Below are 14,275 nucleotides of genomic sequence, written 5' to 3' on the forward strand. Positions count from 1 at the left end.
TATCTTCAGGACAAGAACCGGTGTGGGATAATTGTATGACGCACTTCAGTAAATCTAGTTGCAATGGGTAAACGATCAAAAGGGTGATACTTAATTCTCCTGACGTCGTGTGTTTAGTGGAAAATACTAAGACTGTAACATTAATAGAATGGCAGGTTATTCTTATCGTACGTAATCAGTGTTCCTTTCACATGCATTAACTGCTATTTTCCGGTCCCCTAGGCATTCCTAGTATCGGAAGTCGACGCTACAGCCACCGTTAAATTTGTTCTCGAGTTTTCACGGGAGAATATCGGAGAGAGCGAGAGAGAAAAAACAAAGGCTTTAGACGTTTTAACAACCAGAAATAGAGCCACCAATTTGTGGCGATCAGGTCTACAGTGGTGTCGGATCGTCCATCAGTGCTGATTTAGCAAACTGGCCGTCTGAACTTTCCAAAGTTTCATCACCACGAACTTTACCACGATGAAAAAAAATAGATAGATCTGGATGAAAAGATTGTGTTATGCCGCGCAAATGATGCAAATATGAACACACCAAAGGCAAATACCGACAAAAAATAATCAGCTACGCCTGCAACTTCCAAGAATTAAGTGATAACAGGATAAGAACGAGAGAGCGAGAGGAAGGAGGAGACCAAAATAATATTCTGATGAAATCTATCGGCGAGAATCCTGTATAAAGAATCCATTGTCGTCAGTAGCGTCTGCGCCTCGTGAATATGAAAGGTCGTGGCATTTAAACAATATTCCCGAGAATTAGTCGCTAAAAGCAAAATAGGTAGAATATCAAAAGAGATGGATTTTCGCCGCTTAGTATATCGACCGGTTTGTTCCCCGTGCGCGTCTGAAAAAAAGTCTACCGCCGCAACATCGTCATCGACAGTTCGGTGCGAACCTCACCAATGATTTTCAATCTTCGATAGCGAAATAAACAGAACATTATATCGAATGATATGTATTTGTAGATTTCCCAGAGGATCCGAGTGAACATGCCGGTGCAACTTGAATATTCCACGAAAAAATAACTGAACCGTGGCCTGAAATTGTTTGGCTCAGTAGACCAATATGTCGATGCGAACTTTATTAGTACAGGAAATACCTCGGTTTTTTATCAGGGCCATATTTGAAATTCTTATCTTTGATATTAAATTATTCTAGTGATATTCAGTAAACCCCCGCTTTGCGTAAAGCCGTCATTTCAATTATCCTTAATTACACGACGCCAATCGTAGCTCCACGTCCAGACAATTAAAAATCAGATCAGCTGAATATGGAAATTGTCGTCACAAGCGTTTTGTTTCATTCAGAGATTCTGAATTTCTGTCGCTAATCTGTCACACAAACTGATGCATCAACTTGGCCAGGTATATCGCTCTATTTCTGTCTACTGCGTGATTGATTATGGAACAACGATGGACGAGGAATCATCCGAAATGGCATCATTCACACAGGAAGGGTCGCTCTTCTTTTTTCGTGTCAAGATAAATGAGCTACAAATGAAATTAACGCCGAGCGATGATCATCAGAGTGAATAAACCAAACGACAGGTAAAAATCCACACTCGGAGATACTCAAGGTCAATTGGATCCTGTCGCTGTGCACTTCGACATTTATACACGTCACCATGGCAACTGAAACAAATCAACGGTTTATATGACACTGGTTTGGCCAGTGTATAAAAGTTGGCTACTGTCGTGTCTGTCGGTGTGACATTGCATGACAGTTCATTACGGGGGCCACTAACCCGGTCATCACCACCACGTCTATCATGACTGACAACTCCTCAATTAATTACACGACGTCTCTTGTTACCAGGCACATCTACAGTTTAGAGTCGAGGCAACTAGAGAGCTTTCAAGAAAAAAAGACTTCTGCGTTTCCGGTTTGGGTGAAAGGCCCGGATGTAGTTGATTCTGATGGTTGTCAAAGCGGTGCTATCATTGGATAAAAAAACCCACTGTCTCAGCGATCGATGCTCGCGCGCGAAAACCAAAAAAGCGTAGAGAGATATTAGTATTACGCATTATATGCAAAGTAGATCCGCGTGGCCTGTTCCAAGTGTCACGTGGTTGTCGGTGGAGATTGGGAAATTAATGAGAACGTTAAGACGGATTTATCTTGTCACCTGAGAAGAGATCTTAGCGGATTTAAATCACTCATTAATATCACCGTTGACAGATATGTGAATCGTTATTGCTTTAGGAATTGAATTTGACTTATAGTTTATCCGTCAAAATGAAGAATTAACTAATGTATAATTTGGGCATATGCATCGTAAAATGAGGATTGGACTTAAGACACTTCAAAACGTCATTGCTAAGTAGCCCAATGTAACCCCAAGTTGAAAGTGACACGATGTAGCTTGCAAAAATGATCCATAATTAGACCGCTTCTTCGGAAACATAAAGCATAGAAAAAATGATATCGGTTTTTTTCTAACGGACACCTGTCGCGGGATGTGCAATAAGACATGGATGTAAGACATTATAGATAGTTGATCAATCGTGTATAGCTTGTTAATAGGTCAATACTATCAGAGCCAAACGATCGATTATCGCATTGATTTTCGATAACCGTGGAACCACGTAATGACCCGTTAAATAGCGTTACGTTGTACAAGGTATACGATGTATAAATCTGAATCAATTGACTGAAAAAATCTTACGTTTTTACACTTTCACTTGCAATGGTCGTAAACGAAAAAGAAACTGTCGCCACGCCTGATCAGTCCGACTTATAAATGTATATATTGTTATTTATTATCATTGGCACCCGGAGTTTATTCCGAATAGAAAAAACGAAGCTCGTTGAGAAAACTCGTAAATGAAAACTGTTCTGATCGTCGGCCGAGTTTCTCGATTTGACGAATTTCTGCCGATGCACGCGGAGCGCGTGCGCTATCTGGTGAATTTACCGAGAACTCGAATGTTTTACAGTTTATTCGACAGCAGCAAAACGCGGTTGTTAAACTGCTGTTTCTATACGGCTAAGATATATTTACGTACACCGATCAAATTGAGTAATTATACCGTTCTTTCTTAATGTTTTAAACCTTTTTTTAGAACCCTGGGACGCTATCGTAAATCTTTATAATGTTACACAGTCACGGTAAAGGCAATAATTGTGTAGTAAATGGTTTCTGGGTATCACGTACATTGAAAGATGAATTCAAAGTGTAATGAGCTTTTTTTCAGACAATAAATCATGACTATTTCGTAGATTTTTATACAAACTTACTTAAGTCCGAATGGTAAAAGTGATACGTGTATCAAAAGAAATAAATGATGTACGTATATCAAAAGGTTTTCAGGTACCTACGGATAACATCGCCGATTTTTTTCAACCGCACATGTTTATTTATTTTCGCGAAGTTTAAGATCCCACTCACGAACGGTTTATACACTTTTCGAAACGATACTGTTTATTCACTGAAAACATCGAGAGAAAATAAACGATGGATTGAATCAATGATTTCGACGTAGGAGTTTGCGCCTCGCGAGGTATATATTTGAAAATGCAGCCAAGTGTGACTCATTATTTACCGACATAAACCAAATGAAACAGGTCTGTGAGTGAAGAAAGGTAATACTGTTGTGACTCAATTTTAGGTGGAGTAGTTCTTCAGTGACGCGTTTAAGTGTCACACGTTCTCAAACGGAATGCAGCAATATATATATATATATATATATATAAACGCCGAGTTCGCTACCGACAAAACTGATTTATTGCATAGGCCTACCTTTTATTGCGAATTTATAGCAGTTTGACCGCAGTCACAGGTCAGAATCTAATAACACGACTGAGAATGTGTGATACGCTCTCTGTTTGATGTACGTCGGTGACATTACTCGACGATTCATTGCTGTATTCATGCCAAACATCATATTATATACACGTGTATAGTCTGGACCAGACACAATTGTCACCACACGATAACCTCCCGACGATTTTTGATTAATGTCGGTTTTTGCATTTTGATCTACCGTCCATATTGATAATTACTGCACATATATACGGAATATGTAGGCATGTCAACAACCACAGAGAAATTCGTGATCGCATCCAAAGCCGTATTATCACTAGCCTACAGTTTCAAAAGGTTAAAGACAATTACATAAATCTCCTATCTAACAACTACCACAAAATGGTTTCGTCCAATGATTCTCAGCCTACCTTTGAGAAAAGTGTTCCTTGTTGTATTTTACGCGTTTTTCTTGTGGGTTCTTATGCTGTAAATTAAAAAAAAACTGACTTTATTTAAAATACCATTAAATTCGTTCAAATGTTAAGGTTGACAGCATAACTGGCGACATTGTTATTCGAAAAATGAATTGAGAACAACAAAGTGTCTTTCTTTCCATTGTTTTGAGTTAGAAAAAAAGCGAGTCGATCCCTTTAGGCGGAAAGCAAGGCAAACATTTCCATCTTTCTTCGGCTGCACTTGCCGATTCAGTATAATGATTGATCGAAGCGCGAAGAATGTGTTTGATTTATGGAAATGTATCCGCCAACTGGGAAGTAAAAGGTGACCGTAAACAACGACCTTTAATGCCGTGTGCCTGTCAATAATGTAGGGCCTATACTGGCAGCTTTAGTTGTAAATGTCAAATCCGCCCTGTTGTAACAAAAACATTCTATACAGCCCAGGGTTTAGTCTGGAATAGTTGTCATCATCGACCAGGGTCAAACTCAGGACTGTATAGTCTAGAACGAAGTATGACGAATATTAGAATAGAGGGAGATATTCGTCATAATAGTTAGAACTAATGCGTCCACAAAAACTAGATTTCTATGGGGAAAATTCCTGTTTCCCTGTAGCTTTAAATCACCAGAAAAGCATCCTCCCTTGTTAGGCCGATAAAGTCATGAAATATAGTTCAGTAATTTTTTAATTCTTGGAGAGATGACGTCGATTTTGCGTCATTCGTGACGTAATTCCAGGGCCCCGATTCAAGACGATTCACGCATTTTCAAGTGAATTGTTGATGTCGATTGAGAATGTAAAAGTTGTCATTAGTAACTAATTGTAATTTTGTTGTTTAAAACCTGCCCCCAGGGCGAATACGAGTGTAAAACCAATTACGAAGGAAAATGGTAAGCAAAACGCCATGCGAGCCTGCGGGGAGCTATTCATTATGATAGAATTTCATCAGCACGCGAGAGGAACATAACAAACGCACACAGACATCAAATCCACTGAGCCATGGTTGACTCGAAAAGGTCACCGCCGCTTGAAGAGGCTCTTGTGGCTGGGTTCATAAAAGTGAAATCGACAAATGGCACGACAAATGTCAATCGTGCGTCGAGTCGTATCGTAATATCATGATGTATTTGCAGTCGGGAGGAATTATGAAGATGGAAATTGTCCATAATCCGATATTTGTGATCATTATCACTGCCGATGGAGACGGACGGGTGAACAGAAGATATATCGTACTGTTTTATGCACCTCATCCTGGGCCCAGTTTCACGAAAAAGTGTACGCTTAAAACAGTTAAGTTTGAATTGTTGTCCTCATTGAAAACATGAAGTAACCAATGGCAATTAATCAAAAAATTTGAGTTAACCTTTTTCGTGAAACTGGCCCCAGGAAGTGGCTGTTCCCGCTGTGTTCTAACGACACTGATCCTATCCCCAACATCAAACGACTGGGTGAAACTGTTTTAATGCATTTCCTATATTGAAATGTGGTTTTCCAGAGACTCGAAACGCGAGTGCTATAATTGTGAATGAATATATTTGAGTGAATGGCGCGTAAATCCCGAGCGAGTAAGTACGTATATAGAGAAATGTGTATCATTCTTCATTTCGACCGCAGTTCGACGCGGAGAAATGAAACATTCATCGTAGAATGCCAATTGGCGTGTCTATCTCACGACTATTCTGGCGGCAAAGCTGTTAGTCGCTATAGAAAAGTCATTACCTGGAATGTAGAAAGCTGCAGAGAATTCATCACGTAAGCCGTATATTCACCGCTGCAGACGATTCTCTGGATCAATCAATCCTGAGCGAAATGAATTTCTCTGTCAGACATGTCAAGCAGAATAGAATATAATCCGCGTCATTCTTTAACGTGACGTATCGAACTTATCTTCAGCCGTGTTCTCGGTTATTGTTACCAGCTCCACACGAAATTTCTTCTCGCCTCCAACTATTTCAGACACGTTGCAACTCTGAGATATACCATCTACACCAGAAACTGTGCAATCGTTTCGCCTTTTATGCAATTATAGGCGAGCGATAAAAACATTTACTTTGAATAAAGTTCGCGAGTAAGGTATATGATAATAACACTTCGCCCTCTCTTCTCGTGCTGATGATAATGGAAGAAGAATTTGAGGTTTAAAATTTCCGGAATAACAACAACCTTCCTGAAAACCGCAACTTGTCTGCAACCTTTCAGAAATTCGCCTGTTATCATCGGGAATTAGCAGTATTTCAGGAGCCGAAGTCAGCGGGTTACAGGCTAGACATGGCGAAATAGATACTTGCCTAGGTTAACAATTCACAGGAGTTCCGATCATTCTTGCGATGAAACACAACCTTTCTGACATCAAAGATACAGATCCACAAGGGGAAAGAAAAAAAATTAGACAACTCGAATTCCAACTCTCTGATATATACCGTATAAAGCCTACTGTCAAATACCGAATGTCAAGTCATTATCAAATTTATTATTCAGGCATCTTGACGAGTAAAACCGGGGTGAAAACGAATCGGTGGCGTTGGCTAATTCGTCCTCAATAATTCAACAATATAATGATACGTCACACGGATGAGTGCGTCCGACTTATCCGTTTCCATGGCGACTGAACGAAAAAAGTGAGGAGCACAGTTTAAATCCATCCTCTTCATGCGTACTTAACACACTTTTTGTAAACATCGCGTGTATGATGAAGATTTAAGTCGTCGATATATGGATAGAGAGTTAGTCAGTGATGACGTAAAACTGTATAGTTAAATGCAGCGAGTTCTCGTCTAGTGGTCGATTAGAGTGTCGCCATCAAAATTACATTTTATAGACCTCGTACACGTGACGTAATCGATTGGTTTTATTCGACGTCATTCGTGCTAATTTGTATGTATTCGCGCAATAAGCACCAAAAAATTTTTATCAGCTTTAAAAATATGTTCAGTTTAGCTCACCGGGTTAGCTCAATTGCAGTGTTTAAAACCCCATGTGAGATAACTCAAAACTGCAGAATGGTCTCCTGTTGTATAAATCATATTGCATTAAATTTACCGTATCTTATTTTGTTGTTATACAAGGTCTTCAACTAGACCAACATTTCAGTCTCCGACACTGACAGGTAAACATTACTAAACGATGTCTCACCTGCCCGACGGACTTTTGTACGGCACCATCACGTGATATAAGCACGTGGTTACACCCCTCTCTAATGCGATGAAAGCAAACGTTGTCGTCTGCGAGAGTTGTTTTCCATCGTCTAGAATTACATCAACGACGACTACGATTATCGATTAATGAGAAAAAATCGGTCGATTGAAAAACAAAAATGGACGACGCTTCTTCAGAAATGCTCGAGGACTTTCCGCGAATTGGCCTAAAACGGCGTAAAACTATCTAAAGTAATGACGGAAAAGATGAAAGAAATCCTGAAAAAAATACGCAGATCTCAGTGAAGTAACGCTCAATTAAATGCGCATCCACAAAACTGGTATTTTTGGAAGCATCGTGAATTATCGTGATGAACTATAACGACAGTTCTCTTCGATTCATCTTCTTATTTTTAGGAAACTTCAAACGCTGTTGGCGTTGATTAATTATTCGTGAAATAATTAATGATGTCGAAAATGAAAAGCTGTAGTAGTGCTGCGCGTATCACTTTGAAAGAAGTTGCGTTTACTCGTTAACCTCTGATTTCATTTTATGAATTTCTGCACGAGAGTTTTTAAGAGATAGTACAGTTACAAACCTATTAACGGGAAGTAGAACGAGTGCAGAACGAACATGTCGGTTAAAGGAGCGGTTATAAAGAAACCGAACAAATTTCGTATTCAGCAAATGTGGAGACGTCTGATTGTGATAATGTAGTTGTCGCACGTCCGTCTTTATAGTCCGACACCAAACAGATAGATTGATCCTCGTCTATTTGATGTTTCTTTGGCAAAAAACAACATCAACATATCCGTTAGCGTGAGCAAACACTGCATGAAAAAAAAACACCTCCGATTCCCCAAGATGAAACCGAATCCGCAAAAGGTATATATCTCAAAATATCGCCTAGAACGTGTATGATCTGTTTGTGAACCCGAAACTAAAATTCCTCATCGCCGTTTCGGTACGGGGTACCGTAACTAGCTACTGTTCTTTAGAATGTCGGTTAATATGAATCATCCGATATGTGTTAATGTGGAAATCATCTTTGCATCTTCTTTTTTCGGAGCTGATCAAATGCTTTACGTATATCGAAAGATATAATCTTTTCTCTTTTTTTCGCCTCGAACTGTGGTTGGTCTAACACGCGAGAGGAGATCATCGTACGAATAAAACTATTTCAGAAATTTTGTATTTTTTCGCACGCGTCAAAATAGGTTTTTTAAAATTAGTTTTCGCTCGATCCCTTATAAAACGTCTATTTTCGGACGTGACTGATATTGAAGGCAACGATCAGTTTTTAATAACGTTAATGATGGACTCCGCATGTGAAAGACAAACAGCGATTGTATTTTGAATATTTGATCATATTGTGGTTGAAATATTCGCCCACTAGTGCGCCACACGATATTGCATTAGTAAACATTAACTATGGCGTTATTAATTGCATTATGCATTAAACGCTCTTCGTGAAAATATCGTACACACGCGATATATTACATGATCCGATCGGTAATGGAATCCTTATTGGTAGAAAGATATGGATTATTACTAAAGGAACTAAAGGAATCATCGCTGCCAGCGTTTCATAGATAGCAATTACACCAAACCGAAAGACGTAAAGACGAATTGATATCCAATACACACACACACACGGGTGTCTGTCGCGTGTGTTCATTTTGCTCCCGGGAATATGAATCCATTAAATCAAAAAGAAAAAAAATGCAGTCGAATTTAAAACGGCGCCGGCAAGCTGTCACGATGCAGCAATGATGATGATGATGATGATGATGATGGTGATGATGATGATGATGATGGCCCCGTACGAAATATTTGGACATAAAAAAACACAAGATGATGGCAATATGATTTTGCTGCCATTGAAAAGTGCAGAAATTGCGCAATTCGAGAATTCAAAAGCTCTCATTTGAAACCACGTACTTTCCAGCAATCTTTCTTGTTTCTATAAAGCCCTCGCGGCAGGAAGAATTTCAAAAATATATATTTCTATAAATGTATAGACTCATTGATTGTTCCTCTCCCTGGAAACCTTTAGTTAAAAAGCGACAGATTTAATCGTGGTTGGAGAAAGTGCTTGCCGAGATTTTCTAAGTTTTCTTGACGATAAGAATTCGAGGCATTTAACACCACAGCAAATGCCTCGAACCGAGTTATTTAGAAATTTGGAATTTTAAACCTGAATTTCGAGCATCGGTTCCATAGTGTAGTGGTTATCACGTCCGCTTTACACGCGGAAGGCCGCGGGTTCGAGCCCCGCTGGAACCTTAATCCTTTTACTGAGAAATTGAACCTGATTCTTTTCTGCTTCCTACTCGACATTGAACCCTTCTAATACATAGAATTTTTATCAGCCATGACTGTGTTTAACCATCAAAAGCCTTTGGTTAGGAGGTTGGTGATATACAACATATCAATATGTGTTGACATTTCAAGTTTTATTGAGTTTCAGTCATAATTTTAGTTACCACACAACCACACTGAAATTACTCATGCCATATCGTAAAATCAAAAGCTCCATTCGCGTCACGCGATTTCTCTTGCGAAGAAATCAATCCAGAGATCTCTTTGTCGGTCATTTCAAGTTGAACACGCGTTCATCATTTGCCGATGCATCATTACTGATAATGTGACGTGATTTGATTCGAGTAATGTGTTTCACTATTTCAGCCCCTGTACGTATATAGCGCCACAATCTGCCACTGCCGTTTTATTTATCAATGCTAAATGTCTAGCGAAAAAATAGTTACGAGCGATGATTAAATGGAGTTTTACACGTATATGTACGCTGACAGTAAGTCCCCCATCTCCAAGAGTGTCTTCAGACTTGAAATAAAGCACCCGCGACGTATAGTTTATTGTTGTAAAGGTTTATTGTGTCTGAAGCGGTGGATGTGGCACTCGTGGGCGGTTTTATGAGCTACTGCTCTTGAGAAGTCAGTCGTAACGAGGACATACTGAAGAAAACAAAGTATTATTTACTATGTCATTATCATGTGAAATTGGAGTGTCTCGTTAATATGCTTATGATTGAAGTCACGATGCGGTGCACTTGACCGCCGATACTAGAGTTGATAATTGCATGAAGCGTCAACATATCCACCCTGATAAATTCAGTGGCTCGTCAATATCAAAACGAAAACGCAACTAAAATCCGTGACGCTAAGTTTGAAAATCACGCGTGGTCCAGGAAAATTGGAAGGCTGAGTCCATAAGAAAATGAAGGCCAATCTTCGCATATAGCAGCCATGCCGTTGGAAGAAAGCATCCGATAAGATGCACTTTCCTCGACGTCGTGCCTCGCAATTTTGCTGGCCATTTGAGTATAATCGTGGACTCTTACGAAATTCATTTTAGATTCAATGGATCAAAATACAGCAGATATTAATGTTGAATATGTCGATGATGATATATTTCGATGTTAACGAGCCACAGAATCCAACAACAGGGAATATCAACTGCATAAAGTGGCAATTTATTACTTTGGCTCTTAGTTATATATCACAGGATCTTCAAAATGGTCAGCGCTTTCAATCATCTAGAAAAAAGTCGAAGTGCGCTCCTTGATGGTGTTGCGCTTATGGGAATGCACTCATGTAATGTAATCGCTTATCGAAATACCATCTATAAAAGAGTTACAATACCGAGGAATGTAAATTTATGAAGAAGCCGCTAAAAGATCCGAGTCGCTCTCATCCTAAGCGCTCGAACATAAATTTCCAACAGCTTTTTTCTCCACCTCCTTTTGCATATGAAAAATTTGCGATATAATAAATGTCTAAGACGCGGCAGTTGGAGGAAATTCCCACGATATTTGATCAATATGCAGTTACATTACATTAGAATCTTCTGTCCCAGCGTATTGCTAATAATTCAAAGGCAATATTCAGCGATCGTATGTACACAGGCTACGTATTCTCTGAAGTATGAAACAAGCATTATCAAAACAAATTATTGCGTGGATCATAATGTTGTCTAGAATTTTGTGTCCCGAAGCAAGTTAAGTTATCATTGATGAAAATTACATTTTGAAGGGCGATGTATACGTTAAGTTTCATCATACAAATAACATTTCGATCGAAACTACGTGAAGGCTTTACGCATATCATCAATATAATCATCTCGCAGACTCTTGTTTCTATGTAAAATCGTCGTTATCATGTTTGCTGTTATTGTTTACGCGTAGTTGACTTCGGATATGCTTGTAAAATGTGCTGTAAACAACAACATTGGCAACGTTACTTTCCGACTAACATCTATTACGAAATGGCTTCACGAATTTTTAATTAAAAAGCTATAACCGTGACACCCACAAAACTTTTGCTATGAATCACGCTATAAGGTGAATTGAAGATCTGTTTTAGTCACTGATCCCCTTAGGTCAGTGTGGGTAGGACAACCGCCGCGGAGGATAGACATTTGCAGATCGGATTCTCGCAAGGGTCGGCCGCCTAAATGATGTGGAGGTCCGATACCTCACACGCTCTATGTTTCTCTCATTTCATCAACGTATTAATGAAATAGGCGCCCAGACAATAATACAAGTTAAACTTTCATATTTGTTGCTATAAATTTACCTGTTTCAATCTCTAGGTTATGCATGAAATACAGAACGTGGAAGCGAAATACTAAATAAAACATCAGATTTAAGAAACATGTTTTGCACTATCTCTAAAAACAAGCTTTGATAAGCATATTACACATACAATATGCCTGTAATTTTAAACAGCATCCGAATTATATAGTTCCCACCTGCTTTGATAAATGATATGGAGTTCTTCGAATGGGGACTAAAGAGACAAGCGGAGACTCCTTTCCATTAATGTATATTTGTGCATATTCGTCTGGATGAACATGGGGCCTGGTGCGAGACATTGCCCTTTCGCATACTTATAGGTTACATGAGTTACACGTTATCTTTTTCGTCGATGTGACAAGGGTAAATATGGTAAGAGTATCGATGCGCCGATGCGACACGATGTCATTCATTTCCGAGCTCGATTTCCACACACTAAGAGCGGTTTAATCACCGGATATTACATTTCCGGGTTGCTCCGGTTATCTGGTGACCGGTCGAAAATCATCGTTCCCGCAATGTATGTAATGTCGCGGGAAAATTTTAATGCAAAATCTGTTCCTTCTGAGACAGCAATTTTATATCATACATTATACTATCTTTTTTTTCATTCCCGCGTGCCACAACCGTTAAGCCTCGCAGGTCTGCGCACCGGGAAAATTGAAAATGATTAACGAGAAATAAGCTATCATCTCTAGCTGTCATAATGATCAATGAAATAAAAAAATATGTGCAAATAAAGTATCTTCCTACCTTGTGGGCGAATCTGTGCAGTAATTTTGCAGATTGATGGATTTTTTTCTGGTTGTGATAGTAGTTGCTGATGGCTGCTTGTTCGGTAATGCGGCATTGTATTCACCGTTGCTATGGCTCTACATCATCTGAAGATGTTAGCGGCGGTGGCTGTGCAGTGAGTCGTGCACTACTCTCCACTCGCATTACCGGTACGGAATGCGCGCTGTTGCATCTCGAGAGATTGAAGCAAAGAGAATTGGAAATCAGAGCAAGTTCGTTTATATTATCCCCGGTATCCGCGGCGTCGAGCGAGAATGGCGACGTAATGAAATAAAGTTATGGCAAAATCACGCCGTCGACCCGCGCGGTGCCGGGTCCCCGCTATACGCAGCAACGTGTTTGCTAATGTAATAAAATGCGTTCATAACAAACTCCACCGTTCTCCAGCACCTTAATAATGTTCGCACTCCGAACAAAGTTTATTCTGCTTATTGCTAGACTTTTTCCAAAAAAAAAGATACAAGTGTTGATGATAAAAAGGCAGTATCCCTCGCCTTCATGTGCGGCTGCAAATTCCACCTTCTTTCCCCGAGTGCGTCACGGGAGAATAATTGTAAACTGTTCCACGGTGGCCGAATGACCAGCAATTTGCAGATAATTCCTGGACTCAATACCGCTGTGAATAGCCAGCTAAGTGCGCGTACTGGCTTCAATTTGCTGATTTCATACGTCCAGCATTCGCCTGGCTAATAGACCATCATCGCTCAGAGATAAATTCCATAGCGAGCCGAAACCTTGAATATAGTTAAGTCTAGGAATGTGTACAGCGCGTCGATTCACTTTTGATTTAACAAGAGTTAAAAAGACAAACGATTACTTTTGTGTCCATCAAGTCGTTTGATCAACTATCGTTTATACGCGTTTCACGTAGGGTGAAATATCCCAGCCGATATATCATTTTTCTACATTAAATCACTTGCTCACGGTAAATCACGATCATTTCACTCCATGCTTACGTATCACACGCACTGGTGCAATGCAATATGTACAGCAACATCGCTGCCATAAACCATGGCGTGAGTCGGTGGCAATATTCAATAAAGTCGCAGCCTATCGATCCGTGAATTACCTACCAGTTTTTCAATAAAGCTCCATCGTTTAAGCAGCCTCCTCCTGCATCTCCATCTTTCTGCCGTGATGGGAAAAAATTGCATCTCGCGAAGAGCAAGATGATCCATCAATTAGGAATCAGATTCTCTGTGATTAGTCAACCTGAGTGGATTGTCCCTAGTGCGGATTTTTTTATCGCTAATGCAGATTCACGAAGATCTGAAGCTGATGCGGATGAAAAACAACAGTATCTAATTTTTGAAGCTCAATGTATAATTTCCCTCAGGAGCCAACGGCGCATGAGGACGTGTATATAATTTTGACAGGTAATTAATACCGCCAGAAATGATAAGGATTTAGTACCTAATGGTTCATAATAGGGATTTAGTACCCATTAGTGGTGAACATTCCTGGAGATGTCTAGATATGTATTTCTATTTGGTTGAGTTCCAGCGGAGCTTTGATAGAATTCAAGCGAAGTAATTAAATCATGAT

The 14,275-nt window shown here is 39.6% G+C and overlaps 1 non-coding gene across 1 annotated transcript; it reads left to right on the forward strand.

The window, feature by feature from the left end:
* Positions 1–9,554: 9,554 nt before the first annotated feature.
* On the forward strand, positions 9,555–9,627 carry Trnav-uac (transfer RNA valine (anticodon UAC)). The gene has a single exon. It is a non-coding gene; the product is annotated as a tRNA-Val (tRNA).
* Positions 9,628–14,275: the final 4,648 nt, after the last annotated feature.

The sequence above is a fragment of the Tubulanus polymorphus genome, chromosome 4, assembly GCF_964204645.1.
Source record: "Tubulanus polymorphus chromosome 4, tnTubPoly1.2, whole genome shotgun sequence".
Classification (NCBI taxonomy): domain Eukaryota; kingdom Metazoa; phylum Nemertea; class Palaeonemertea; order Tubulaniformes; family Tubulanidae; genus Tubulanus; species Tubulanus polymorphus.